Raw genomic sequence first — 6,739 nt, 5'->3', positions numbered from 1 at the left:
CAGGAGTTGGGGGTAGACAGAGAAGCCTAGTAAAGAAGTTTGTGCAGCCACAGGAGAATGTTTAAGTCAAAAAAAAACTACAAAGAAACAGAAGTATAAAATATCAGATGACCCTGACTTCCATCGAGTGACAGCTCTGAATTCCCACTCTCATTACACTCTGTCAAACTTCAAATGAGCAGAAAGGGTGAAACACTGAGCAAAGATAGCCACCAAGTAATGGGCCTGATGACGACAGGTAGGGAGAAATGTCACCTTTGGGTAAAGTTTCACACACAGAATGGTGAGTCTTAGAAATTAATCACATTTCTGAATGGAGGCATTTGCAGCCCTCAGAGATTATGGGGTTTTCTGTTGTCTAAGAGAGTCCAGAAAGTCCCAGAGCACTGAGGGTGTCAGAAAACCTTCTCTTCTAGAGTACATTTTTAGAATCTAGGTGTGTTTACTGGGATGGTTTCCTATTCATCTCCATTGTAGATGTCTCAGTGAAGGGACGTCCGGTCTGTAGGCTGACCGAGAAGAGTGGATCAGCCAGCATACAAGATGCTCATCTGGGGGTGGCTCAAGTCCATGGGCTTTTGCAGCCTCCGGGAATTTCACAGGAAGTGGGAGCTGAGGAATGAGGAAGGACCTTTGCAAGCAGCGGGGCTTGTGAGAAAGTCATCTTTGCTGGAGATCTCTAGGTAACATCTTAAAGGAACAGTTAGAGAAGCAGCTCCGTGACAGCTGTGTGTAAAAGTAGCCAGCTGGGAGATGAGACTGAATCTGTGTGAATCCCAAGCCCTTGGCCTGAGGCTGGAGAGTGTGGTACGGTATCTTTGGAAGATTAAGGCCCCCAGAGCCCATTCATTCCGACTCCTTTGTTCAGAGTCTTTCTGGGTCTCAAAACACAGCCTTAATTTTGCTCATGAACTAGCAGATCTATCCCTATTTTTCCCCTTGAAGCAATCTCAAAGCTGTTGTGAAAGGTTCTCTTCTTTAAAAAAAGTTAATGTACCGTGCACATAGTAGCGTTTGCTTTGAATATTCATATTCTTCTATCTGTCTTGAATCCACAGTAGGCATTACTGACGTCACACTGCTGAGACCAGCTCTTCTGCTCTTCTGGAGAACAGCATTGGTATTTGATGGTGAGTGCTGGACAATTCGATGGTGCACAGGGACACTACAGAAAACCCAGTGCACTGCTCCGCAAAGCCTCACATATGCTTGTTTTATTGTCTTACTCACTAGTTACCAGCTGGGGAAAGTACCCTCTGATGCCCAAAACCAGCTAGAAAGCTTCCTTCATCTAGGTCTCCTGAGCCTGTGCTTCTGCCGAGCAGAGTCCGTGTGCCTTAGGGCGGTTCCTGGAGGATGCTTATTTTCCCACCCTAGCGATGCCAAAGGTAGTTCTGTACTGAGGAGGCAGTTCTTGTCTTGAAAGTCAGTACAGGGGCTGGAGAGATGGCTCAGAGGTTAAGAGCACTGGCTGCTCTTCTAGAGGTCCTGAGTTCAATTCCCAGCAACCACATGGTGGCTCACAACCATCTGTAATGGGATCCAATGCCCTGTTCTGGTGTGTCTGAAGACATGACAGTGTACTAATATACTTAAATTAAATAAAATCTTTAAAAAAAAAAAAAAGAAAGTCAGTACATTGTGTGGTCCTCAAGAACAAAGTACTTAAAGAGCCAGACTTCTGTACATTTTCCTTTGAGAACTGGAACATTCGTGACTAAATCGAGTACTATAATGAGTCTTGTGTTTATCCTCATGTGCTAAGTACAGTGCAAAGTATTTTATCTGTATCCTTACTAAGTCCTCCACAAACCAGGGGGTACTGTGAGCCCCACTATATACACAGGTAAACAGGAATACAGAGACACAAAACAATTTATGCATGGCCAAAAGGCGGGTGGTGATGCTCCTTCAACCCCAGAACCTTGATTCAAGATGTCCTCATGGTGGTTTGTTTGGCTTGGATAAAGTCTCGTGTTGCCCAGGTTGGTTTTGAACAATTCAAATCAAGTGATCCTCCTGCCCCAGCCTTCTAAGTAGCCTTTGTTTCTCCTTGGGGACACACCTAGCTCAGGTTTTCCCTTATTCTGGATCCATGGAGAGAGGACTATGACAGCTCCATAAGGCTTAGATTCACAGCATACCCTAGGCATCCTGCCAACTTTATTATTATTACCCTTGGAGGACTAACACCATAGCACAGCTCAGAGCACTCCTGGGCTCTGTTGCTGAGGAGAGGCAAGAGAAACAAAGGTAAGCATCTGCAGGCTTGGCTACAGCTGCTGTGCTTTACCCCCTGGCAAGCTGGAAGCTGAGAGGGTGGTGGGGCTACAAGACGTGAAATCACTTTCCTTTCCCCAAGACAGGCAATGGAGTCCAGTGGGCAGACCACAGGTTTTTACAGACATAGGTTCAAACCCCAGCTCTGCGGCTCTGTCTGTCTCTGTGTGACTGGGCCTTTTAGCTTGTCTCCTCACATATAAAGTGGAGTTGGTAAGGCTCACCGGGGCAGGGCTTTGATGAATCAGAGACAGAGTTCACTAGGCGCTAGAATGGAACCTGACATGCAGAGCAATAATTACCTGTGGCAGAAGCCATATTATCTACATTTGTTATCTCACATAATCCTCACAAGACACCCTCAAAACGATGATGTTATTTCATTCAAGGAAGTGAGTCTCAGAAGCTGTGTCATATGCCCCAGGACACACAGCTGGAAGACTTCAAGCTCGGATTTGCCCTCTGCAGGTGAAGCCCATGTTAAGTCTGTTTTTACAGATCCTCTGGCTACCACAGGCCATTCAATAGTTGCTTTGTCTATTAGAGTATAAGGAGATAACTTTTGGATAATTAAGTAAAATTTAAAAAGCAAGCAAAGTTTAGCTATCTTCTCAGCATGTGGCAATGTTGCTGAAAGGCAATGGGATATTTAGATCAGAAAGGCCAATCTTGTTTTGTGAATGCACATAAATGAGAGGGGTTGAGTATGTGCGAGTGTGTGTGCCTGTCTGTGTGTGTACGTGTCTCTCTCTGTCTCTGTCTGTGTGTGTGTGTGTGTGTTTGTATGTGTGTGCGTGTCTATGTGTGTCCCTCTCTGTCTCTCTGTCTCTCTTTGTCTCTCTGTCTCTGTGTGTGTATGTGTGTGTGTGTCTCTCTCTCTGACTCTGTCTGTGTGTGTGTGTGTGTGCATGTCTGTGTGTCTCTCTCTGACTCTGTGTGTGTCTCTCTCTGTGTCTCTCTGTGTGTCTCTCTGTGTGTGTCTGTGTGCGTGTGTGTGCGTGTGTGCGTGTGTGTGCATGTGTGCGTGTGAATGGCAGGGGTGTTCTGTTCCCCCTCCCTTAATGGTAGGATCGTCCTTCGAGCCTGAGAGGGAAAGAAAGCAGGAATGAATGACCCAAGGTAACAGAGACCTCAGGGAACAGACTCTAGGGAGGCAAGCTTCATTGAGCAGCTCTTTTAATGGGGGGGAACAAAGACTATTTAAACCTTTGGGGAGTGGATAGGGGCTTTGGGAGTGAATATATATCACTGGCCCAGGCCAGGGTACTCCTCATTAGCATAAGAAGGAATTTCCTGGACATGCTGCTGGGCATGACCTTACAAGAGAAGAAGTTTAACTTGTAACCTGGCTGCCAGGCTACATGACTACCTCAAGGAGACAGTGATGGAGTTGTAAGGTGATGTGCATTGGGACATGCAGGACCAGGGCAGGGGGCAAGGGCCAGGGGCCAGGGGCCAGGGGCCAGGGGGCAAGGGGAAGGGGGCAGGGGACAGAGGGCAGAGGGCAGAGGGCAGAAGACAGGAGGTAGGAGGCGGGGCAATCTACTCCTGCCAATGTAAGGACAGACAAGGTTGGGGGGAGGGTCTGGATACACCTCCACCTCACTCTGTTCTAGTTCTGTGCCCCACAGCTTCGGATCCACAGCAGGGGCAGAGGTCAACTTTGGAGTTGTTCCTTGCGAGTCATCTTCCTTTTTAAAAAATATTTTATTTATATATTGCTATATGTGTGGATGTTTTTGCCCGATGTATGCCTGAGCTACCTGGTATCCTTGAAGGCCAGGAGATATTGGTTGAATCTGCCAGGAAGGAGTTTATAGGTAGTAGTGAACTACCATGTGCATGCTGGGAATTAAGCCCAGTTCATCTGAAAGCGTACATCTGGAAGAATCGCCAGAGCTCTTAATGCTGAGGTGTCTTTTCAGTTCCTTCCTTGCTTTTTGGGGCAGTCTCTCACCTACCCAGGGCTTAGCAATCAGGGCAGGCTGTCTGCTCACCAAGCCCTAGGGAATCTGCCTGGTTTGCCTTCTCAGCACAGAGATTACAAGCACAGGCCACCATGCCCAGCTTTTATTGTGGGTGCTGGGGATGGAACTCAGGTCCTCCTGCTTGCGAACAGGCACCGTCCCAAGTGGTCAGTCTGGAGTTGGAGAGCTCCCAAGATGATGGTGGTGGTTGTGAGTTTAAAAGACAGAGCCTCAGTATCCTAATCTGGCCTTGAATTTACCAGGTAGCTGAGGATGGCCTTGAACTTCTGATCTTCCTAAGTGCTTGGTTTATGTAGAGTTAGAGATGGACGACAGAGCCTTGTACATGCTGCCCAAGAAATCTACCCACTTAGCTACACCCCAGTCCATTCCCATATTAAATGGAATTCCACCAAGAGAACACTGATCTGTAAGAGTGAAACTGTAAAACTTGTCCTGGCAATAAATACCAAACTCAGCTCAAGTGATCTGGTGGAGGAATTGCATCAGATCCTTCACTAGCTCTACACGCCTCCCTGCGCCCCAGATAACTAAGCATAAATCCCTTTTGGTGCTGTCTTTTCTGGTCTCCCGGGGTAATGGCTGTGGGAAGAACTTGAAGTAAGTTAAAACTCTGCATTATATAGTATGGGAGTTGAGTGCAAGAGAGGCTAGGAGATATAGCCTCACTTAGTGCTCAGGACTAAGGCTTCCCTGCCCCACTGGCCATGCAAATGAAAGTGTCCAGAGACCTCCCAGATACGTGGCACAGGAGCTTGGATTACAGAAGACCTGGGATGCAAATCACTCAGGTCATGGGATCAGGCGAAATTGTTTGGAGGCAAAACCTAAAAGCATACATCTGGAGTTAGTTACACACTGACAGCTGAGAACTTTTCTCGTGTTCTAGGCGTGGTTGGGAGAAGGAGGTAGAAACCAAGTCTTTGATATCTATGGTGTTTAAATGTAGTAATAAAAAAGAGACAGGAAAAAGGATGGTGTTCATATTGAAGCCCACACTACAGCAGCACACCTACCTAGAGAAGCATTCAATAAAGGGGTATATTATTAAACTAGCTACTTGCTGGGTGATTGGAGTTAATGCATCTGGGAAAATTCCAGGAACTGATATAAAACACATATCTTAGCATTACTAATCCAAAATTGAACTTCCCAAAGCAGTCATTCAGTGAAGGATGCTGGGATGAGTGAAGGAGATGAACAAGCATCAGTAGCACTAATGTCCTGGCAATCCATATGCTGGAAGGAGAAGGGGAAGTCCTCCAGTCAAGGAAGGCAGTTATCCTCCACTGGGGAGCACTTTAGGGGAGGTAGATGCAGCGGTGTCCCTGTGGAACTGTGTTCTTCTGTCCCCTGTTGCTCTTATTCCTAGGAACCCAAGTTCCAGAAGACTGAGCAGTGGCCCACACACCCAGCTTATAAAAATATTCAAGTATTTTTCTAGGGTGTTGTGTTATATGAGTTTGCTAGGAATGCCTTCGCAGAGTCCCACAGCCCTGGCAGTTTAGCAGACATTGATTTTCTCAAAACAGAGAGGCTGGAAGTCTGAGACCAAAAGATCAGCAGGAAGTTTATTTTGAGTGTTTTCTCCTCGGTTTGTCTGTGGGCTTCTTCCTCTGTCATCTCACAGGGACTTTCCTCCCTGTGTATCTTCTGTGTGTCCCAGTCACTCCTTTGCAGAAGTATGAAGGTTATGTTAGATTAGGGCCACCTCGTTTTGTCTTAGTTGCCACCTTTAACACCCGTCTTCAAATGCAATCATGTTCTATACTAACAGATTCAGGGCTTCAGAGTATGAACTCAAAGGGCCTACAGGTCAGTCTGTAGTACATACCGCCCAAAATGGGACTGTGGAAAGAGTGTATATAGTTCCTATTTTAACAATTAGCCAAATTGCCACCAAAGAACCATAGAATATGCAACCACAGAGATGTCACTTGGGCATAAGAAATATTTAGACCTAACAGCACTTTGGAAAATGTTCCAAGAGTAACGCTCTGACTCCTTTTCCTCCTGAGCGAAGAAGATAAAGCCCAGCGAAACTACCTTCTCTAAACTGATGCAGGAAATGTTCTTATCCCCAGTGACAGGAACGGTAGAGTGCTGTATGAATAATCTCACTGTAGACACTTCAACAAGAAACCGGGGTGAGGGCGGAGGGTAGTAGTGAAGAAGAGGTTAGCAGGGCGTGGGAAAGGAACCTGAGAGGGTTGGGGGCATAAATAAGATCAAAATGCAGTCTATATTTTTTGAAAAGCTTTAATGTACTAGAAATTGGCAATAAAGTAGACATGGCCCTTGCCCTTGAGGAGATAATATTTTAGTAGAACAACAAAAACAATAAATAGACAGACAGATGCAATAATTTCCAATTTCTGGCACATCGAAACTTTTTAATAAATATAGTACATGAAAGTACATGAAACCGCATACCTTTAGCTACTGGATCATACTTGCAACTTACCTCATCA

The sequence above is a fragment of the Mus caroli genome, chromosome 15 (assembly GCF_900094665.2).
Source record: "Mus caroli chromosome 15, CAROLI_EIJ_v1.1, whole genome shotgun sequence".
Lineage (NCBI taxonomy): Eukaryota > Metazoa > Chordata > Mammalia > Rodentia > Muridae > Mus > Mus caroli.
This window is presented reverse-complemented; position numbering follows the sequence as displayed.